A 25,153-nucleotide genomic window follows, 5' to 3' on the forward strand; every position below is an offset into this window, starting at 1 on the left:
AGGTTCACCCTGAGCATATGTGACAGACGTGAAAGGATCTGGAGAAGCCGCAGAGAACTTTAACATCGTTCAGCATGACCGGTTTGGTGGTGGGTCAGTGATGGTCTGGGGAGGCATATCCATGGAGGGACGCACAGACCTATACAGGCTACACAATGGCACCCTGACTGCCATTAGGTATCAGGATTAAATCCTTGGACCCTTTGTCAGACCCTACGCTGGTGCAGTGGGTCCTGGGTTCCTCCTGGTGCACGACAATGCCTGGCCTCATGTGGCGAGAGCATACAGCCAGTTCCTGGAGGATAAAGACATTTATACCATTGAATGGCCCCCACGCTCACCTGACCTAAATCCAGAAGAACACCTCTGGGACATTATGTTTCAGTCCATCCAGTGCCGCCAGGTTGCACCTCAGTCTGTTCAGGAGCTCAGTGATGCTCTGGTCCAGATCTGGGAGGAAATACCCCAGGACACCATCTGTCATCTCATTAGGAGCATGCCCTGATGTTGTCAGGCATGCATACAAGCACTTGGGGGCCATACAAACTACTGAGGACCATTTTGAGTTGTTGCAAAGAAAATTCAGCAAAATGGACTAGCTTGCTGCATAATTTTTTCACTTTGATTTTCGAGGTGTCTTTGAATTCAGCCCTCTGTAGGTGGATAATTTTAATTTCCATCAAATGATGTGCCATCCATCATTCCTAACATATTACCCAGTCCATATCATTTTAGATATCCAGCATGAGATTTTTTCCCGTTGAGATCTGATATGTGTTCCTTTAATTTTTTTTGAGCAGTGTATGTCCGGGGTACCCCATCTTTGGCATATGGCCAGAAAAATGTTGGGATGTAGAGTCCATACTCCCGGAAATATTTGTTGACGGCTCAAGAAATCCGCCTGCCAATTCTCCACCCCTGGAACTGCAGATAGGCAAGTTACATGCTCCTCTGCCAAGGCCAGAATATGATTCACCTCCTTCTGGGCTGCATGGCTTCTGGTGCCCTCTTGGTGATTGATATAGGCCACTGCTGTGGCATTGTCGGCTTGTATCCTGACGGGACAGCCTGGCAACCTGAATGTCGAGGCTATTAGAGCTAAACGTGCTGCCTGAATCTCTAGGATGTTGATGGGCAAGGTCTTTTCAGACTCTGATCACTTCTGTTGGACAGTGGTTTCTTCCAGGACTGCACCCCAGCCCAAGAGGCTGGCATCCGTTGTTTGTACCTTTCAGGTAACTGGCATGAATAATTTCAACCACCAATTAAGACTCTGGCTCACCCTAGGGGTCAGACACATTAGGTAATCCAAGGCTTTGGCCTCTTTGTTCCAGGCAGACAGAATACTGTTCTGCAACAGTCTTGAATGAAACTGGGCATAGGGAACTGCTTTGAATGAAGCCACCATCTTCTCTAGCAACCTCATGCAAAGGCGAATGGAAGGACCCTTCCTTCCCCTGACCACCTGGACCAGCTCTCTTATAGCATTGACTTTTGTCTGATGCAAAAAATGCCCTTCTTTGGGCTGTGTCTATAACCAGACCTAAATACTCCAGCCTCTTTTCCGGACGCAAGAATGATTTTTCTAGGTTGAGAATCCAACCCAGGTGTTACAGACACTTGACCGTGCTGGACACACCCTGGTTTAACTGTGCCACTGACTGATCTACCAGCAACAGGTCGTCCAGGTATTCCATTTCTTCTATACCCTTAGTCACGCCAAAGGCGGGGCCAGAACCTTTGTAAACAGTGGCGGTGTTCTAACGCAAAACGCAGAAACTTCTGATGAGTGGGAAAAATTGGCACATGCAGATTGACGCTAGTAATTCTCCTCCCCACAAGGTGGAAACAACTGACCGGATAGACTCTGTTGCTCTTTAAAATCTATATTTAAGATTTAATATCTTAAAGACATGATGGGGTTAACCAAGAGTTATTTTGACCAGAAGTGAAAGCGTTTAACATAATAACATTTATTAGAGAATTGTTAATGTCTAATCTAACACACAGAAACTATCTATAGTCTTAAACAAGCAGGAAATAGTAGGTTGAAATACAAACATTTACATGGAGGAATTTAGAGTAAATTCCTCTAAAACATAAAAGTACAAGCGTGTGCAGTTGTTACATGTAAGACAGACCTTTACCATAGTTGCCCTTTAGACCCATCCTTCAGGCTACCCTTCCATAAAGAGAGCTCCCTTTTCCTCTCATCTTGAGTATATCTCTCTCTGCTGATGTCCCATTGGTTGGCCTAGTTTGGATCATGATTGAAGGGCTTACTACCTAAGTCAGCCCCCTTTCATGTAAATCCTGGTGACTCTATCTGGGCAGGATATTAAGTATTGATTACAGGTTGAGCTGCCTTCATTGCATATCCCAGCAGGGGATCCTTTCACGGGAGTATCTTAATTGTCTCTCCATGGCTTGTATATACAAGTCTGGTTCTGCATTGTCTACTCTTAACAAGCGCTTCTGCGACACCCTTTTGCCCAGCTTTCGTAGATGCAAGCCAAATGAAATATATTCATAATTACAATATTTTACAGCTATTAATGGAGATTCCACATAAAACCATAAGGCAACAGATGGCCCCTTGTGGCCAGTTGAGAATATGAGACTCGGCCACACCTAAAATAATGGTTTATGTGTAATCTCCTTTAATACTTGGAACTTTTGGCTTTGCCCTCTGAAATTAAATAAAACTCTTTGAGAAGAGAAAAAAACTTTCCATCTCTACAGTTCATATTTCTGGATCCCAGTATCGGTAGTCATCAGTTGTTCTGGATGTTATAAGTCCATAATAAAAAAAAAATTCATAAGATACAAAACACATGAAAAAAAACACAAAGGGGATAAAAAAACATGAGGCTCCTTGCTCTCAACCGTCCAATAATAATAATAGCGCAAAAGTCAATAATGTCAATCTGGTCATGTTGCCCTTGCTTCTGGGACAGACTTCCACTGTGATTCCACTTGGATACAGCATACAGTAATGGCCTTTGTACCAGCTTTCCTGGCTTTCTGTGATTGTACTTTATTAATGTGGGCAAAGTTAGAGAAAGAAAAACATGAGTACTTTTAAGACATATGCATTCAAATGAATGCTTATCTCGTCATTCTGAGTATTAAGGACCTTTGATTAGAATTGTTATAGGATGGCCGGTCTTCCGATTGAAGCCCAGGGGGTGTGGCTGAAGATAGTGGAGTAGAGACACACACGCTCCACAGCTCCGTTCCCCCACCCGACTCTTGTGGAATGCGAAGAATTCCAGCCACAGTATAGCTATATCCGGCCTAATTACATCACCCAAAGGGGAGTCCTGGAATAAAGGGGAAGTCAGCGGCAAAAATACCTGGTGTAAACCCGCTGAAGGAGCCGTCCCAGCCAGAGATTCATCGTTTTTTTCCCCTGACGCGGTCAGCTACAACCAGATACCGCGAGACAGAGTCACGTGACACAGTATCGCTCAGGGAACCAGACGAGTCGGCTCTCCCCCTGCTTCTACCATGCTGCCTGCTATGCTGATCTCTGGAGGGAGAGGAGGAAAGAGCGAGGGGGGGAAGCAGTCTGAACGGGGGTGAGGAATCCCTGCATACAGAGCGGGAATCAGAACTGAGCACTTTGAAAGCTATGTTGCAAGCCCTCCCCACACGTGCAGACATGAAGTCGCTGGTAAAACGTCTGGAGGAATCGCATCGTAGGGATCTGGATATCGTACGAGAGGAGGTCCAGCAGCTGACAGATAAGTTGGAAAATGATGAGCAAATGCTGGCACGACTTGATGAACGCACTGCGGGTATAGAACAGATATATATGTTAAAATCATCCCAGGTTGACCCCATACAGCTTTGGCTGGAGAAAATGGAGGACCGGAGCAGGCGCAAAAACCTGAGGTTTAGAGGGGTCCCCAAAACTGTTGAGAGGGAGGCATTGCAATCAACTATAACTGCAATATGTTGCCAGTTGGCTACCCCACCTCCCAACCAGGTCTTTGAATTTGAAAGGCTACACAGATCATTGGGCCCCCGGTCAACAAACCTGAATAGACCTAGAGATGTAATCTGCTGTTTCCATCGTTATACACATAAGGAGTTGATCAGCCGAGAGGCATGGGAAGCGGGAGAAATTGTCTATGAAGAGGCTCAAATAAAAATCCTCCCAGATTTGTCTCGGGCTACCTTACAACGCAGAGCCATGTTGCGCCCATTATTGGACAAAATAAGGGGCCTGGGGGGGACCTATCGATGGGGGTACCCGATGTCTTTAACGATTAGGAAGGAGGCACGGACATTTAATTTACAGCAGCCTATGGACCTCCCTGAGTTGTTTACATTTCTAGGAACTGACCCATTTGAAGTACCGGACTGGCTGCAACATCTATCAGGGTCAAGAAGAGTAAAGACGCAATAGGAATGAAAGAAAGATGTACAGGAATATAGATGAAAAAAAGGGGACAGTTTTCGGGGGAGTTGAAGCCCGAGGGAGAATAGAAGATGAATTAGGTGGTTCAAAGTCTGGGCCGCCCTCCTCTCCCCCCCCCCCCACCCTTGCTCTGGTGTTGTTGTTTTTTTTTAGGAGAGACTGCAACCCCCCTCTTTTTTTTTTTTTTTTTTTTGTGGGACCTGGGTTATATCTTTACTAACCCCGTTACATGAAGGGGTTATGATTAGCACATTGCACAATTCACACAAGGATTTTAAGATGTATTGTTTACTGGGAAAAGGTTTTTTTTTCCCCCTCTTCCTTTTTTTTTTATTTTTGATTGGGGGTATAGAGTGTATATCACAATGAACAAACACAATATGAATATTAGGTGTATTCGAGGAGTAGTAGGTCACATGGTTGTAGAGAGGTCTCTGGAATATAGAGGACAGCGGCTAATTTCCTCTACCTTTTTTTTTTTCTTCTCTTCTCACAGGCACAAAGAGGCCTATTTGATATGTGGATAATGATATAGTGATGATAGAGTGATTAAATGATTTAATGATACTGAGAGAGATATAAAAGATCACTGGGGCTCTAAAAAAAAAAGAAGGAAATAACTTTATTTTGTTTTCTTCACATGCACTATAATTGTCACAATAGAGGCGTATAGAGGTGAAGTGATGAAACCAGGGGTAATGAGAGTATTGAGATGCGGTGGACAGGGGGGTGAGTCGGAGGGGGGAGAGGGGGGATAGGGATCCATTGAGGGTGGAGGGGGGAGGAGGAGGAGAGCTGGGTATAGAAAGAAGTTAAGATAGAGGTTGGTTAGCTCTTTCTCTCTCTCGGAAAAGAACAAATGGGAACTTGGGATACGGAATTTATATAAGTACATGTATAGGTATAAGTATGTGTATATGTACAACATAGTTTTTTCTTTCTTCTGCGTTTGCCAGCTCCTTTTTCTCCCCTTTTTCCTTTTTTTTATGTAGCAAGATTAAAGGTATAAGATAGAATATGGGACCGACATGGGGTATAAAGGAGCAGGCATAACAAGGACGGTGCTTCTGGGGAAAAAATAATAGAATAGAAAAATAACAGAAAGAGAATAAGCTGAAAGGCTGGAAAAGATTGGAAAGGTGGAAAAAAATATAGTCGGGGGCAGGGCCGGCCCAAGACATTGTGCTGCCTGGGCCCAAGAATGAAATGCTGCCCCCCCCCCCCTTCAAAAAAATAATAATAATCCTACACCCATCCAGCAAAGAGACATTTCCATAACACAAAGAGACATGCCCTCTGCTGCGAATGGCTAGTGTTAGCACATAAATCATCCTAACATTATGATTGATATGGTGTCAGGATGATCAAATCACATTGGGGTAGATTCAGAAAGCAATTACGCCTGCGTATCCATAGATACGCAGCGTAATTGCTAAGTAGCGCCGGCGTATCTACTTTCTGTATTCAGAAAGCTAGATACGCCGACTGTAGTCTAAGATACCACTGGCATAAGTCTATGCCGTCGTATCTTAGGGTGCATTCTGACGCTGGCCGCTAGGTGGCGCACCCGTAGTTGTCAGCGTAGAGTATGCAAATTGCATACTAACGCTGATTCACAAAGTACGCGCGGCCGGCGCTAGTTTTTTACGTCGTTTGCGTACGTCGTTTTCGCCGTAAGGCTGCTCCTGCTATTAGGAGGTGCAGCCAATGGTAAGTAAGGACGCCATTCCCACGTCGCGATTTTCAAATTTTGCGTCGTTTGCGTAACTCGTTCGTGAATGGCGCTGGACGCCATTTACGTTCACGTCGAAGCCAATGACGTCCTTGCGACTTAATTTACCGCAATGCACGTCGGGAAATTTTCCTGACGGAGCATGCGCAGTACATTCGGCGCGGGAACGCGCCTAATTTAAATGATCCACGCCCCCTACGGGATCATTTAAATTACGCGTGCTTACGCCGGCCCCTTTTACGATACGCCGCTGCAAATTACGGAGCAAATGCTTCGTGAAAGCAGCGTAGCTCCAGTAATTTACGGAGGCGTAGCGTAAAAACGATATGCTGCGCCGCCGTATCAGTGCGCGCCCCTACCTGAATCTGGGCCATTATTTATATTATTACATTGTAATATATAATGAAATAGTTTAACTCACCATAATGCCGAATCAGTGGGAGCCCCAAGCTTGTCCCTTGCCACCAGATGCAGCTTGTTACTTGCCACCAGATACAGTGTGCCAATTGCCATCACTTGACACCCATAGCCTGCCACAAGATGCAGCCTGTCACTTGTCACCAATGCCAGTCACAAGATGCAGCCTGTCACCAGATGCAGCGTGTCACTTGTCACCAATGCCTGCCACAAGATGCAGCCTGTCACTTGTCACCAATGCCAGTCACAAGATGCAGCCTGTCACCAGATGCAGCGTGTCACTTGTCACCAATGCCTGTCACCAGATGCAGCGTGTCACTTGTCACCAATGCCTGTCACCAGATGCAGCGTGTCACTTGTCACCAATGCCTGTCACCAGATGCAGCCTGTCACTTGTCACCAATGCCTGTCACCAGATACAGCCTGTCACTTGTCACCAATGCCAGTCACAAGATGCAGCCTGTCACCAGATGCAGCGTGTCATGTGTCACCAATGCCTGTCACCAGATGCAGCCTGTCACTTGTCACCAATGCCTGTCACCAGATACAGCCTGTCACTTGTCACCAATGCCTGTCACCAGATGCAGCCTGTCACTTGTCACCAATGCCTGTCACCAGATGCAGCCTGTCACTTGTCACCAATGCCTGTCACCAGATGCAGCTTGTCACTTGTCACCATTGCCTGTCACCAGATGCAGCCTGTCACTTGCCACCATTGCCTGTCACCAGATGCAGCCTGTCACCAGATGCAGGCTGTCACTTGTCACCAATGCCTGTCACCAGATGCAGTTTGTCACTTGTCACCAATGCCTGTCACAAGATGCAGCCTGTCACTTGTCACCATTGCCAGTCACCAGATGCAGCCTGTCACCAGATGCAGGCTGTCACTTGTCACCAATGCCTGTCACCAGATGCAGTTTGTCACTTGTCACCAATGCCTGTCACCAGATGCAGCCTGTCACTTGTCACCATTGCCAGTCACCAGATGCAGCGTCTCTCTTGTCACCAATGCCTGTCACCAGATGCAGTTTGTCACTTGTCACCAATGCCTGTCACAAGATGCAGCCTGTCACTTGTCACCAATGCCTGTCACCAGATGCAGTTTGTCACTTGTCACCAATGCCTGCCTGTCACCAGATGCAGCCTGTCACTTGTCACCATTGCCAGTCACCAGATGCAGCGTGTCACTTGTCACCAATGCCTGTCACCAGATGCAGTTTGTCACCATTGCCTGTCACCAGATGCAGCTTGTCACTCGTCACCATTGCCTGTCATCAGATGGAACGTCATCTGAGGAACAAGCTGGGCCTCCTTTGTTGCGATGACGAAGCTCAACTTGGACTGTTTCATACTCTTCTAATTGGTAAAAATCTATTTTAATTTTTTCCTTTTCATATTATCTCTATATGTATTTTATTTTCTTCTCCCCCCCCCTCTTTTCTACAAGTGACCATATATAGACGGGGCCAGGGCGGGGGACATTTGATAAAATATGTAACATTAATAAATAATTTTTTGTAAAAAAAATTTCAGTCCCAACAAAAACCTCTGAAGAAGACCTTTAGGGTCGAAACGCATTAGGATCTATTTATATATGCTATGTTTACAATTATCAAGCTGTATATTAACTTGTTGTGTGCTGTAAAAAGTTATGGAATTTTAAATGCTTTTGTAATACCGCAACTCATATCTTAACGATACTCCCCATCCCCCCCTTTTGTATGTGTTATTCCCACACTCTTTCTCAATGGTGGCATAATTCACCTCATGGGCCTTCAACTTTCGGCTGAGGTAAAGAACAGGGTGTTCCTCCCCCTTGATAATCTGGGACAGAACAGCTCCTAACCCCACATTTGACGCATCTGTCTGAACCACAAAGTCCCGTGAAAAATCAGGCAAATTTAAAACTGGCTGACTACATAAGGCCTGTTTTAAAGCCTGAAAAGCTGTTTCTGCATCGGGAGTCCATTTGGTCATGACAGACTCCTTCCCTTTGGTCAAATTGGTCAGGGGAGCAGCCTGTTAGGCCTTGTACTCACGAGCAGACATGTCCGATGAAACCGGTCCGCGGACCGTTTTCATCGGACATGTCTGCCCGGGGACTTCTGTTTGATGGCTGTACACACCATCGAACAGAAGTCTGCGCGTAAACAATACGCGGGGCGTGTCCGCGGTGTCGCCGCGTCGATGACGCGGTGTCTCCGCGACAATGACGCGGCGACGTGGGCGGGCCTGCCTTTTAAATGCTTCCACGCATGCGTCAAAGTCATTCGACGCATGTGAGGGATGGCGGGCGGCCGGACATGTATGGTAGGTCTGTACAGACGACCGTACATGTCCGGGCGGACAGGTTTCCAGCGGACTGTTTTAAAGCAAGTCCAGGAAACAGTTGTCCGCTGGAAACCTGTCCGATCCGCCCGAAAATGGTCCGCTCGGGCCTACACACGGCCAAACATGTCTGCTGAAACTGGTCTCGCCGGGCTTCTGGAATTCGATAAGGCTTCAACTTGACCTTATCCCCTGGTGTGGTGATAATGTCATGTTCAACTCCGGAGACCCAACCTGGCAAGTCTGAAAACTTCTCCCTATTTCGGAGCACAAACTCTTTAGCCTCCTGTTGCTGAGTTTTGGACAGAGTCTCCACTATCCCAACTTCAGGGACAGCCAGGTTAAACGGAGCAAAAGATTGGGTAGTCTTAGCAACTAGTGTTGAGCGGAATACGCCATATTCGATTTCGCGATATATCACGAATATATAGATGAATATTCGTGAAATATTCGCTAAAATCGAATATTCGTGATATTTAAAAAAAAAATAAATTGCGAAATTTCGCTAATGCGAATGCGAAATTGATTGCGAAATTTTGACAACTGTGGTAGGAGAACTCTGATTGGCTCTGATGCAAAAGAAGGGCGGAGAAAGTATTCGCGAATATTCGGAAATCGAATATTGGTGATATTTTATCGAAATTTCGCTAATGCGAATGCGAAATTGATTGCGAGATTTTGACAACTCTGATTGGCTCTGATGCAAAAGAAGGGCGGAGAAAGTATTCGCGAATATTCGGAAATCGAATATTGGTGATATTTTATCAAAATTTCGCTAATGCGAATGCGAAATTGATGGCGAGATTTTGACAACTGTGGTAGGAGAACTCTGATTGGCTCTGATGCAAAAGAAGGGCGGAGAAAGTATTCGCGAATATTCGGAAATCGAATATTCGCGATTGCGAATATTCGGCAACATAAAAGGATCGCCTCAGCTTAGCTACTCGGCCCAGGGTCTCTAATCATACCAGCAATGCTTTTAGACGTCGATAGGATGTGATCTGTTTTAAAAATAAATTTGAAAAAATATGAATATTCGGAATAGCGAATTTTGGCCGCGAAATTCGAGTTATTCGCGAATATTCGAATATGCCATATTCGTAACGAATATTCGAAATGCGAATATTCGTGAGCAACACTATTAGCAACCAAGGACTCTCTATCCTTCCATGGTTTCAACAAGTTCACGTGATAGAGCTGCTCAGGTTTTCGTCTTTCCGGTTGGCTAATTTTAAAAATCACCACCCCCATTTTCTCCAACACTTCATAGGGACCCTGCCATTTGGCTAGGAATTTACTTTCGACCGTGGGGACCAGCACCAACACCCTATTACCAGGTGCAAAGGAATGGACCTGGGCCCCACGATTGTAAATCCTTTGTTGAGCCAACTGGGCTTGGGCTAAATGTACCTTTACAATCGGCATCACTTGGGCAATTTTATCTTGCATTTGTGCCACATGTTCAATCACACTTCGATGAGGGGAACTCTCACTCTCCCATGTTTCCCTGGCAATGTCCAGTAGGCCCCGGGGGTGCCTCCCATACAATAACTCAAACGGAGAAAACCCCGTGGACGATTGGGGAACCTCTCTTATGGCAAACATCAGATAAGGGAGCAGATAATCCCAATTCTTTCCGTCTTTATCCACCACCTTCCCCAACATTTGTTTTAAGGTTTTATTAAACCTTTCCACTAACCCATCTGTTTGAGGGTGATATACTGATGTACGTAATTGGGTCACTTTCTGGAATTTACAAAGTTTTTTAGTCACCCTAGACATAAACGGGGTGCCCTGGTCAGTTAGGACTTCCTTAGGGAGACCCACACGGCTGAAAACCTGAAATAACTCTTTAGCAATGGTTTTAGCAGAGGTGTTTCTGAGAGGAATCGCTTCTGGGTAACGGGTGGCATAGTCCATTATTACCAAGATGTGCTGGTGCCCTCTAGTGGACTTCAGTAAGGGGCCAACCAAGTCCATGGCGATCCTCTCAAATGGGACCTCAATAATGGGCAGGGGTACCAACGGACTGCGGAAATGTGGCATGGGTGCAGTAATCTGACACACTGGACAGGAAGAACAGTACACTTCCACTTTCTTTGTGATCCCAGGCCAATAAAACCTCTGGGTGATTCTCTCCCGGGTTTTTACTGCTCCCAAATGTCCCCCAAGAATGTGCCCATGGGCCAGTTCCAACACCATCTTGCGGTACGGTTTAGGCACTACCAGTTGCTCAATGGTGTCATCTATCCTCTGTGACACTCGATATAACAGGTCCCTTTCAATGATGAAGTAAGGGAGGGCAACCCTCTGGTCAGGGTTAACTAACTCCCCATCTATCTTCACTACATTCTTCCGGGCTCTTAGCAATGTGGGGTCCCTCAATTGCTCAGTGATAACATTTTCTCTGTGCACCTCGAGGTCATCAAACCCTATCGGCCGCTGTTCCTCTTCTGAGGTAGCCGGATCCTCCCTAGGGACTGGTGTTTCCCCTGCTAAGACTGAGAATGGAAACTCAGGAGAATCCTGACAGAGTTTCTGGCTGCAGCCATTTCCTGGCCAAATGGATGAGGTCATACATCTGCGATCGAGGTGGCTTCTTCAGCTGATAACTCCAGTTGTGGACCCGCTGAGCACGGACAGCCAGGGTTACACCAAAACGTGCCAATATTTCACCTTTTAACCGATCATAGTTTTTTGCATCTACAAGCTCCAAATCAGAAAATATGCCTTTTGGGCTTCTCCAGATAATAGGGGGGCTACTAGTCCAGCCCACTGTTCTTTAGGCCAACTCTCTTTTTCCGCTGTTCTCTCAAACGTGGTCAGAAACATCTCAGGGTCATCATCTGCAGTCATCTTTGGCAATAAGTGGCTTACCTGAAAAGTCGGTATGTTACTGGCCTGGCTCCCAACCTCGGCCTGCTGTCTCTGAAGCTGTTTCACAATGGCCTCCATTTGCTGCTGGTGTCTCTGTTCCAAGCCTGCAATGCTCTCTTGGTGAGCTTGTTGTTGAGCTGCAATGCTCTCTTGGTGAGCTTGTTGTTGAGCTGCAAGGCTCCGCTGCAAACCTGCATTTGTCTGCTGTTGATTTGCATTTGCTATAGCCAGCTGCTTCAGTATCTCCTCCATTTTGGGTTTACTTTAACTGCCCGCGGCACTCCACCATGTGTAAGGGGTTAGCTCGGTAGCGGGGGTGTGTGACCTCCTGAGTGGGTTCACTACACACTGAATTATACAGAGAGGCAGCCGTGGGTGGTTAAAAAAACAAGGGTTATGGTTTATTCTTCCATATTGCTGGAAACAAGTGCAAGCATCCAAACAGCATAAACAAAACAAAACATAAAATAAACCCTGGCCACTTGGGCCGTCTACCTTCACAACACAGGAACCTACCTATGGAGTCTGGCACAGCATACTGCTGTTTTCCAGCAGAAAACAATAGTCTTTTTGATTTTCTTATCACACAGCAAAAATATCAACAACCACTTCACCTTCAGAAGTCTTCCTCAGCTCACTGCTCTCCTTAACTCAACAAGCCTCAGGATGCAGCATTGAGCAGTAATCCTCTGGACAACTTATAGAGGCCTTAATTTCCTCATTCTGAACAGCTGAATCTATCCAATGTCCTTAAACCTTTCTGGCTACCTCTGCAGCCGACACCTGATAGTAATTGGTGAATTTTCTAAACAAGGCAAAAATGTATCTCCCGTCTGTGACAACACCCCCAGATTTACCTGACTTCCTGTCACAATCTGTAATATTTGGACGTTGAATTTTATGGAATATGTATTCTGTTTTGTATGTTCCTCTTTTTGATAAAATAAAAATATAAGATATTAAAAAAAAAAAGAATTGTTATAGATATACTGCGACCTAATATGAGGCCTTTTCCCATTGACCCGTGTAACAATTTAAATGGTTGCGCCCTTCAGCCAGGTTGTCTGATTTCCATCCCCCATCTTTCTTCCTCCATTGTCATATGCCTGCAAGTAACTTTGCCCGAATTCTGCTGAATACCCCTGTGTGTGTGTATGACCCTTCAAGTTTTCAGAATGCGGATAAGTGTGGTGTCACCAGTTACTTGAGGCTTCAGGAATGATTAGACTAAATTACTTCTTAAGTACAATTGTACTATACTTTCTGCTATTTTCCAATCACTAGGAGTCTTACCTGTCCCAGTATAGCTATATGATCTTCAGGTAATGCTCTTTGAACTTAATTATGGCACAAAAAGAAGACTGACCAGCATAAAAAAAATTACCAATGACCACATATGATGACTGCCAAATATTAGAACTGTAGAGAGGACTGCATGTCACATATACAAGGAAACTAGTCACATGACTGTTGCTAAACCCCAGGTGTTACTGTTACTATTGTCATAGATGGTAATAGCTACAATATCATACATTTATATAAAACATTTATCCAGTGTCAAAAGAGAGAAGAAAAAAAAAATGTTGGAACTCTGTCCCATCCCCAAAATGATATAGGGAGGCTTTAATATTCTATATCAACATTTTTTTTAACTGTTCTTTTTTTTTTTTTTTTTTTTATTTCACCATAACGCACTCAAGAATTACCAAAAAACTGATTTAATGCTGCCCCAACCTTTAAATTGTTAAAGAGCATTGAATCTGTACTTTGTTAAACAAAAAATTATTGAAACTGTCTTTAAACATGCTATACAAAAGGCAACGCCCTCTCTCGGTAGTGATTAACATATTAATTGATTCTCAGTGAAAATCTATTTGCAAGTCCACCAGGCCACAGGAAGTTGTATCAGAGAGCGGCCAGACAATGTTTTATCAAACAGACCACAAACAACAAATAGGCCTGACTAATTAATTCCATTCCAGGATTTATCTTAAAATAAAACAAAAAAAAATTATGTTTTAAGGTCCCCTGTGTTTTTAAAGTAATTTGACCAGTCTTGGTCCGTTCATCCATCCTTGTGTGTGTATTTCTTCCTAAAATACAAAACTCAAAACCATTAATAACACCTCACTGTACCTCTTCTGAAAGTATATGCTTTGAACAGACTTCCAGCAGAGGTAATGAGTCCATCAACAGTAAGTACAGTGAAACATGTACTGACTCCCCCACATACTTGTACTCTGACAAATAAAAAGTTATAGGAAAACATTGTGGGGTTTGTAAGTACTTGCAGTGTTATGCCGCGTACACACGATCGGTCAAACCGATGAGAACGGTCTGATGGACCGTTTTGATCGGATCAAACCGATCGTGTGTAAGCCCCATCGGTTATTTATCCATAGGTTAAAAAAAGCAATCTTGTTTTAAATTTAACCGATGGATACCTAACCAATAGAAAAAAAACGATCGTTTGTAGGCACGTCCATCGGTTAAAAATCCACGCATACTCAGACTAAATTAGGGGACGGGAGCGCTCGTTCTGGTAAAACTTGACTTCGTTATGGAGATAGCACATTCATCACGCTGTAACATACAGAAAAGCGCGAAACGTCTTTTACTAACACAAAATCAGCTAAAGCAGCCCCAAGGGTGGCGCCATTGGATTTGAACTTCCCCTTTATAGTGTCGTTGTACGTGGTTTACATGACCGCGTTCTGACACAATCGTTTTTTTAACCGATGGTGTGTAGGCACGACCATCAGTCAGATTAATCGGTTAACCAATGAAAACGGTCCATCAGACCGTTTTAATTGGATGGACCGATCGTGTGTACAGGGCATAAGAAGACCCCATGTTAACATAAAACCTTTACACTTATTAACAGCACATGCGTCAATTCGGAAGGAAAAAAAAACAGACAAAACCTAAGACCTACTGAATCCATAAGATGCCATAAGGTAATGTATTATGTAGTTTCCACGTGTCAGAGTTAATGTAACTTCACTCTAACCACAGGAAAGGGAGAAAAAAAATAAAGAAAATTCCTACAATTTCTCCTAACTATAGGAATCAAGATCTCGTATCTGTGCACAGGTTATTTATTCGTGAATACATTTCAATTTGTAGGAAAAAAAAGGTATAAATTTAAACTGGTACCAGTATTGAGCTTATTACAAACGAGAGAAAAAAAATGTAATAAACATACACAGTACAAAATATGCGCACTAATGTGATCACACTTATTGATGGCCATAAAACAAAAAAAATCTTGTTTACACATGGACCGTTCATACACATCCATTCCATGACTCAGACACACCCACATTCGTTTAGATTCAATCCCCTAGATTTTGGATAGAGTTTTGGTAATTTGCAAATGAATTGCTAGGCGTTTTCTGGCCACTGGGAGAATACAAAGGGAAGCATAAGAAAAAACAAAAACCATGGAATACTATACTTTACCTTTTGTTAGATGTATTTACGCATATGTACAGCTTTATATACTTTCAGGAACTCACTTACCCTGAAAAAAGAACTAACTTACCCGGAAAAAATATAACTTGTAGCAAAACAGTTATTACTTTTATCCCACTTTTTTAAACTTATTTAACCGCTTAACGACCGCCGCATGTAATTATACGTCGGCAAAATGGCAAGGGCAGGCAGAACGATGTGCCCGCACGTCGCTGCCTTGCCGCGGGGTCGGGGGTCCGATCGGGACCCCCCGGTAAATGCGGCGGTCGGTAAGCCTCAGGGAGCGATCCGGCATGAGGGCGCGGCTATTCGTTTCTAGCCGCCCCCTAGCGATCGCTCCCCGGAGGTGAAGAACGGGGAGAGCCGTATGTAAACACGGCTTCCCCGTGCTTCACTGTGGCGGCTGCATCGATCGTGTGATCCCTTTTATAGGGAGACACGATCGATGACGTCAGACCTACAGTCACACCCCCCTACAGTTGTAAACACACACTAGGTGAAACATAACCCCTACAGCGCCCCCTGTGGTTAACTCCCAAACTGCAACTGTCATTTTCACAATAAACAATGCAATTTAAATGCATTTTTTGCTGTGAAAATGACAATGGTCCCAAAAATGTGTCAAAATTGTCCAAAGTGTCTGCCATAATGTCGCAGTCACGAAAAAAATTGCTCATTAGTAGTAAAAAAAAAAAATAATAAAAATGCAATAAAACTACCCCCTATTTTGTAAACACTATAAATTCTGCGCAAACCAATCGATAAACGATTATTGCGATTTTTTTTTACCAAAAATAGGTAGAAGAATATGTATCAGCCTAAACTGAGGACATTTTTTAGATATATATTTTTGTGGGATATTTATTATAGCAAAAAGTAAAAAATATTGCATTTTTTTCAAAATTGTATTTTTGTTTATAGCGCAAAAAATAAAAACCGCAGAGGTGATCAAATACCACCAAAAGAAAGCTCTATTTGTGGGAAAAAAAGGACGTCAATTTTGTTTGGGAGCCACGTCGCACGACCGCGCAATTGTCTGTTAAATCGACGCAGTGCCGAATCGCAAAACCTGGCCTGGGCATTTAGCTGCCTAAAGGTCCGGGGCTTAAGTGGTTAAAGCAAACAATACAACATTCTTATGTGTACATTGGTAAGTGGTCAATGACCTTCCCACTTTGATCTAGTGAAACTAAATGCCCTAGACTTCTAAAACATAACTTATATATTGTATTTTATCCCCGGTTTTAGTGTACTGGTTTGGTTCCTGATGGACAAATTACTCCCTCCATTTTTCAAATTCAAGGAGTCAATGTTTCTGTAACGGTCAGGGGTTAACGTTGTTACGATATTCCATTCCACCAACCCAAGACAGCTTCCGACACTCCACAATCCAGCAGACAGGACCCATTGAATTTTCCCCAGAAAAACGAGACACAGCTATGTTCTCTGATTCCAAACAGAATGACACTTTAATGGTAAACTTAGGTATTCTTAAGGAAGCTACTTCATCAATGGCACTATATATTATTCCATTGTATCATTTAACATTTAATCATTGTTGAGATAGGTCTCTAACTGTCTGTCACCTGAATGTATTTAATATTACAACTATCTGCATCTTCATTACTTGTGATACAGAAACCTAGTAAAGATTTTTTTTTTATATATTTCCATGTCTTTGAATTTAATATACTTTACACAGTATGTCGCTTAAAAGCCCCCGGGGGGAATTTCTCCATTTTTGTCTCTACAACATTTTGGGGTGTGCGGCCCTAGGACTCTCAATATATGCATTTTTTCTTGTCTCAGGTTTCTTATATACAGTTAGAAAGCATGCTGCAGGAATCAAAGGAACAATGACACACTCCACCCACAACATCACACAATGGGTGCTAGCGAGTCCCCCTCAATCCACATCTTAGACAGACTTTCTGACTCCGCGATAAGCTATTCTCACCTGCTACACAATACACATTCCTTTAGTGAACATAAGTCAGACGTCTGACCTTTAGAGTGTGTTAACTCACAACACATATTAGCATCAATAGAACTTTCACATAATACAGGGTTAGTTAGCATAGCACCATGAAATATCTTAGGAGCCAGGCTTAGTTAACACAATAGACAATATAATGCAATCACAGCAAGCTTTTATCACTACAGCCAGGTAGCTGGGGGTGATTAACATCAATTAACATCTCAACAGTCTATGTTCCACATTGAAGGAGGCACTCTATTGACCTGTTGTGTTCAGAATAAACAACTTGCAATATTTCAAGATATCCTGCAATACATGAATTATCATTACTGTCCCATCTCATGTAATCCATGATATCAGTTCTCAGTCATGCTATGCCCCTAGTGGACATAGGATGACCCTAGACACAAGAGTAATTGGTGAATCTGACACAGGAGTACCCCACATCCATCAAGAGCCTCTGGGTCCCACGGGCCATACCATTACATCTCTCCCCTTTCGGTGGGAGACTAACACAGGAGGGGACCCCAGACGGGTTGACTCCGAAGTTAGTCCATAGTTCCATTGCTCCAATGCTGGTATCCATACAGTACCCCAAATAAATTGCTCCAAACAGAGCATCACTCACCCAGCCAACCTTTGCCTCTCTCTGAGAACATGCCTGCCACTGGGGAGAGGCCTGGACTGGCCCTTCTCCCTGGAGTCCTTTCAGCCGCTGGAGAGAAGACAGGGTGACTGGGCTCAGTTCATCCTGCTGTTGGGGATCGGGGCCAACTGCCCCCCATCCCTGGGGTATACAAGTGGAGACTGAAGTCCCATCCACTTGTGGTAGGTGAAAATCCCCCGGTGCTTACAAAGCAAGGCTGACATCCTCCTGTCTCAGTGCCGCACCATTTTCTGGGGTTGTGTCAGTGAAGACTGAAGTCCCATCCACTACCACAGGAACCCCCTCTTCTGTTAGTTGAGAGCAGAGGCCCGTGGCACTCTGCTCTGTTGCCAGCTCTTCTGCTGGGTTGCTGTGAGTGGAGACCACAGCCCCATCCCCCGATATCAGCTTAAGCTGCAGTTGTGTGCAGCGGTCAGCAGCATCCTGCCCTGCTGCCAGTGATTCAGCTGGGAGTAAAAGCTTTACCACCTCAGCTTGTTGCTGGAGAGAGGGGCCAACTGCCCCGGCTCCCTGGAACTCCACATCATCCGCTTCGGCTTTAGGGATGGCAATCTCCATATTTTCCACTGCCGATTCATCAGCCAGGATTTCAGAGTTGTCACCTGAAATTTCCTCATAGTTCCAGGCAACGGGAGCCCCACCCTGCTGCTGAGCAGAGTCTAGCAGCTGTCTGTAGGCGATCTCCAGCTCCCATTCCTGATCGGCCAGAAACTCCAAATCTTCCTGTAACCAGTGCCCTTCCGAGACATAAAATTTTTGCTCTCTGTGCTCCATTATTACCTCCAAGCGCCACTCCTGATCATCCCCAAAGTCAGGATCACTGGACATCCTCCAATACAACAATCCCAGGCCATCATAGTCATAGCCTTCCGTGGGGCTGTCATCCGCTGACCACGGGCACTCTTGGGCTACATACCACCGGAGGGCTCTGTAGCTCTCGTCCAAACGAATCTCTGCCTGGATCAGCCTGCTTAACTCGGCTGTCCACTCCTGCTTCGGTTGTTCCCCCAACAACGGCATTCGTACATCATACTGCGGCCAGTACCTTACATTGATGGAGGGGAGGACCTTTCCCTGGTGTTGCTGCTCAAGAGCTAGCGCTTCCTTCCAGAGTTGGCAACGGATCAAATCAGACCATCCCAGCAGGACCTCCTCTGATACTGGTCCTCTGTGCTGTATCCGCATCTCTTGTAACCTCCTTCTGAATTCCTCTTCCATGGCGACTGGTATCTGTACCTCTCCTCTCTCTTCAGTTGGTGCTGCTGTGACTTCTGCTGCTGCAGCACCTCTTTGATGTAGCCAAGTTGCATCCACACCCACTATAACCAGGTCTATGATCTCCGGTGGAGGGTTTCTTCCTCGGGTGTCCTGTGTGTTACGCTGGGCATTTCAGCTCTATCAATTTCGACAAGTTCTGCGATAATGTCCCTTTTCTTACGGTTGCTGGCCGGTCTGCCCCGGCTCTCCAGTAAGTCCTTGAGGGAAGAAAGCTTCAGCCGTTCATACTGTCTCTCCATTGTCCTGTGTCCTCTTGCAGCCGTCCTTTAAGGCTGTGGAATCATCCCACTGCTGTGCCACCAATTGTAACGGTCAGGGGTTAACGCCGTTACGATATTCCATTCCACCAATCCAAGATAGCTTCCGACACTCCACAATCCAGCAGACAGGACCCATTGGATTTTCCCCAGAATAACAAGACACAGCTCTGTTCTCTGGTTCCAAACAGAATGACACTTTAATGGTAAACTTAGGTTTCTTATATACAGTTAGAAAGCATGCTGCAGGAATCAAAGGGATAATGACACACTCCACCCACAACATCACACAATGGGTGCTAACGAGCCCCCCTCAATCCACATCTTAGACAGACTTTCTGACTCCGCGATAAGCTATTCTCACCTGCTACACAATACACATTCCTTTAGTGAACATAAGTCAGACGTCTGACCTTTAGAGTGTGTTAACTCACAACACATATTAGCATCAATAGAACTTTCACATAATACAGGGTTAGTTAGCATAGCACCATGAAATATCTTAGGAGCCAGGCTTAATGAACACAATAGACAATACAATGCAATCACAGCAAGCTTTCATCACTACAGCCAGGTAGCTGGAGGTGATTAACATCAATTAACATCTCAACAGTCTATGTTCCACATTGAAGGAGGCACTATATTGACCTGTTGTGTTCAGAATGAACAACTTGCAATATTTCAAGATATCCTGTAATACATGAATTATCATTACTGTCCCATCTCATGTAATCCATGATATCAGTTCTCAGTCATCCTATGCCCCTAGTGGACATAGGATGACAATAGACATAAGAGTCATTGGTGAAGCTGACACAGGAGTACCCCACATCCTTCAAGAGCCTCTGGGTCCCACGGGCCATACCGTTACAGTTTCTTTTAAAGGATTGGAATGTTTTCACAAACTCATCACTTTCCTGTTTCATTTACCTAATCTCATACTGTAAAGCCTCATTTTCGGCCTTAATAGTTGAAGAAGAGATGTATGAATTTGTATTTTCATATTTCCTAGGCTTTTCACCCCAGCGAGGTCAGTACACTTCCATGTCCCGCCTCTTTGTTGTATACTGATTTGGTTTTAATATCTTTTCACCAGAAGACCAACAAAACTGGGAAATGTGGCCAAATAAACCACACGTGAAGCATTTTATCTTTTGTAACGTATTAAAGCGTCTCTTAACCAGGGCCGGCGCAACCACCAGGCGGACCAAGCGGCCGCTTGGGGCGGGCAGGTCCGCAGCCTGGGATAGGGCGGAAAGATGACCTTTTTTTTTGTCCGGAGTTGCCGCCGCCCTCCGGCGCCCGGTGTCCCGCTCCAGGGCTCGAGTCCTGCGGGAACGGCGTCTGTAGAGGAGAAGGGAGGGAGAAAAAGTTTTACTGGCACCGCACTGCCCCCTCCCCCGGCGAGCTGTTGCAGAAGAACAATAACATCATTAGCATGTGACAAGCCCGAGTCTCTGCTGCCGAGTCTCTGTAACTCCCCCCAGCAGGAGATCGTGGCCAGCACTAGCTAAGCTTCTCTTCCTTCCCTGCTGAAGGGAGCATGCTGGCTGCTTGTATTTTTTTTTTGTGATGGACGCTGATGAGCTGACCAGCCAATCTGCATGCTCCTAGGGGAGTTACTAGTCAGGCAGCAGAGACTCGGGTTTGTCACATGCTAATGATGTTATTGTATAAATACCAGGAAGCAGCATGGATGGAGGGTAAGTCACAGAAATTGTGTGTGTTACTGTGCCCCCCCCCTGCAGACTTTATTTAAACTCCTGTTTAAAGGGAAACCTGGCTGAGGTTGACAGGCTGGCATTGAGAAAATGGATGAGGATGACTCTGGGTGTATATGAGAGTTACATTGTGGAGATCCTCTTCACAATGTAACTCTCATCCCCACAGAGTCATCCTCATCCATCTTCACAATGCAACACAATCATCTTCATCCCCACCCAGCACCATCCATCCCTCTCTAACGCATCCCCTGCACGATCTATCCCTTTCCACAACACATCCCCACCCACACCCAGCACCATCCATCCCTCTCCACAACGCATCACCACAACGCATCACCACCCACGCCAAGCACCATCCATCCCACTCCACAATGCATCCCCAACCACCCCTCTCCACAACGCATCCCCACCCACGCCTAGCACCATCCACCCTCTCCACAACACATGGCTGTGGAGGAGGCGGGTACAGAGAGCGGTGGCTGTGGAGGAGGCGGGTACCACCCCCCCTCTCCACAACGCATCACCACATGCATCACCACCCACGCCAAGCACCATCCATCCCACTTCACAATGCATCCCCACCCACCCCTCTCCACAACGCATCCCCACCCACCCCTCTCCACAACGCATCCCCACCCACGCCTAGCACCATCCACCCTCTCCACAACACATGGCTGTGGAGGAGGCGGGTACAGAGAGAGGTGGCTGTGGAGGAGGGGGGTACAGAGAGGTGGCTGTGGAGGAGGGGGGTACAGAGAGGTGGCTGTGGAGGAGGGGGGGTACAGAGAGGTGGCTGTAGAGGAGGGGGGTACAGAGAGGTGGCTGTAGAGGAGGGGGGTACAGAGAGGTGGCTGTAGAGGAGGGGGTACAGAGAGGTGGCGGTAGAGGAGGGGGCACAGAGAAGTAGCTTTACAGCCCTCTCTGTACCCCCCCTCCTCCACAACCACCTCTCTGTACCCCCCTCCTCCACAACCACCTCTCTGTACCCCCCTCCTTAAAATGACTAAGATTGTATTTTTTTTTCTTTTTTAATAATTATGAGGTGGCACTGGTGGGCAGTAATGAGGTGGCACTGATGGACACTAATGGGCTGAACTGGTAGGCAGTGATGAGGTTGCACTGACAGGCTGAACTGGTGGACACTAATGAGGTGGCACTGTTGGACACTGATAGGCTGCACTTTACCTCTCCACCCTAAACAATAACCTCCTCCCCAACCTAGATTTTCTGAGATAATGAAAAAAAAAAAATATCAGCCGCAAAAATCGGCCTAAAATATCGGCCTAAAATATCGGCCATCGGCCGCCCCAATTTTGAAATATCGGCATCGGTATCGGCCAGAGAAAAACCCATATCGGTCTACCTCTAGTCTGCACTGTAGGGGTGTCTGCATTGTAGGGGTGGGAGTCTACACTATAGGGGTGTCTGTACTGTGGGGGTCTGCACTGTAGGGGTGTCTGTACTGTGGGAGTCTGCACTATAGGGGGGTCTGTACTGTGTCAGGTTGGGGTCTGCACTGTAAGGGTTTCTGTACTGTGGGGGGCTGCACTATAGGGGTATCTGTACTGTGGGGGTCTGCACTATAGGAGTGGGGGTCTGCACTGTAGGGGTGTCTGTACTGTGTCGGGTTGGGGTCTGCACTGTAAGGGTTTCTGTACTGTGGGGGGCTGCACTATAGGGGTGTCTGTACTGTGGGGTATGGGGGTCTGCACTGTAGGGGTGTCTGTACTGTGTCGGGTGGGGGTCTGCACTGTAAGGGTGTCTGTACTGTGGGGGTCTGCACTATAGGGGTGTCTGTACTGTGGGGGTCTGCACTGTTGGGGGGGTCTGCACTGTTGGGGGGTGTCTGTGTAATGGGGTCCAGAGGTGCAGGGTGCTATGTAATGTAAAGGGGTCCAGTGGTGTATGGTGCTGTGTAATGTAAAGGGGTCCAGTATGTTTTACATTTAGTAGTATGGTGTATATTATACTAAGAATTTCTGGTGTGGCGTGGTTACAAAAGCACAAATTAGTGTGTTTTTTTATATAAAAAAATTATTGAAAGAAACATTTTTGCAAGGGAGGTGGGTGGCCGTTGGGGGGGGGGGGGCGCCAAAATGGAGCTTCGCTTGTGTAGGCAGAAATTCTTGCACCGGCCCTGCTCTTAACCACTGGTGTGGTTTTAGGCTGAGAATATTCAATGGCTAAAACCTGATTAACAACTTTTGCTGTACGAGAAATAGGGGCCCTTTCAAAAGAGCTTCCACCTTTGAATGAGTTGTTGGAACTAACACATACTCCAGACGGAGATAATTTCCTGTTGCAACTAGAAATACTCAAACTGGTTGCATTACAATCTATGGTATGTGTAGATTGCACCCGATGTCCTGGGCTGGAAGATGCAGACAATTGTTTACATTTACTGTCTGCAGCCTTCAGCCCCTAAATCAAATGATCAACCTTAATCTGTTTGTTTTGGTTGTGCATTGTTGGCTGTTGGTGGCTAGCATTCATATTTGTCATAGAAACTCTTATGCCCTGTACACGCGATCAGTTCATCTGATGAAAATGGACCGATGGACCGTTTTCATCGGATGAACCGATCGTGTGTGAGCCCCATTGTTTTTTTTCCCATCAGGGAAAAAAATAGAACCTGTTTTAAAATTTTCGTATGGTTAAAAAAACGTTCGAAAAAAACGATCGTCCTTGGGGAAATCCATCAGTCAAAAATCCATGCATGCTCAAAATCAAGTCAACGCATGCTCGGAAGCATTGCACTTAATTTTTCTCAGCACGTCATAGTGTTTTACGTCACCGCGTTGGACACGATTGGATTTTTAACCGATGGTGTGTAGGCAAGACTGTTGAAAGCCAGCTTCATCGGATATCTGATGAAAAAATCCATCGCTCCGTTTTCATCGGTTGAACCGATCGTGTGTACAGGGCATTAGAGTACTAATATTCCTTTTGGCTATTTCTAGATCTTCCCTGAGAGAAATGGTCTGCAATAATAATGACCTATAATTGTTAGCTAACCAAAAGGCCGCAAAAATTAGTGCAGTCTTACCCTCACGTTTGCTGTATTTTCTCTCTAAGTTTTATATTTACATACTCTTGTGCATGGTGCCATGGGCATTTTGGATTCCTCCATTGCTCTTATTATCTCAGTGCTATTTTTAACTTTAGCAATCCTGGCCATCAATTTCTCAATGATATGCAAGTTCAGTGATGATACAATAATACACCACAGAACAGACTTGACACAGTAGTCTAGCACTTAGAATATGCACCAGAGTGGAGATACAAGCCTTAAAATAACGGTACTATCTTCACAGAATGAAGTCTATGACCAAAAACAAAAGTGCTGAGATCCGCACCATAGGTATCCCTCTAGGTAGACAATAGAAATGTAAACACAGCCATGTTTACACCATTATCTGCTAAACCCAATTCAGTTTAAAAAAAAAAAGAAACTCCCGCAAACTCAGATTATCAAATTATTGGTAATTGGTAGGGTTTATCCTTAAAAATAAATAAATAATTCAAGGTATAAAATACAGTATGCTAAATGCACCTTATTTTACACTAATAATAATCTTTCTCAGATATTAGCTTCAGTAGTAAAACTTCCACAGTTTAGTACTTTAACTGACACCAATGAGAATATTACTGTTTGTAAATTCCCACAGTTAAAAAAAAACAAAAACAAACAATCCACTTTCTTGTAGTTAATTTTCACTGTCCTACACACACATATTATTCCTTTAGTGGACACACCATTTAATAAAACTCACTCTAAAGCAAACTCAAACACTTGTTTTTATAGATGGCCAAAATGGCGGCCGAACCAGGTATCAGGACAGTAAGCCACATGGCAGCGAACACTCAGGGATCCCGACAAGGCAGAGGCCCCCCACAGGCATACAGCACCCCCCGGAGAGTGGACCCGCAGTGCATCCCCCCATTTAGAGAGCGGAGCCCCCCAGGCGGACCCCCGGATACTGCAGCAGGCCCAG

This window comes from Rana temporaria, chromosome 2, assembly GCF_905171775.1.
Source record: "Rana temporaria chromosome 2, aRanTem1.1, whole genome shotgun sequence".
Classification (NCBI taxonomy): Eukaryota; Metazoa; Chordata; class Amphibia; order Anura; family Ranidae; genus Rana; species Rana temporaria.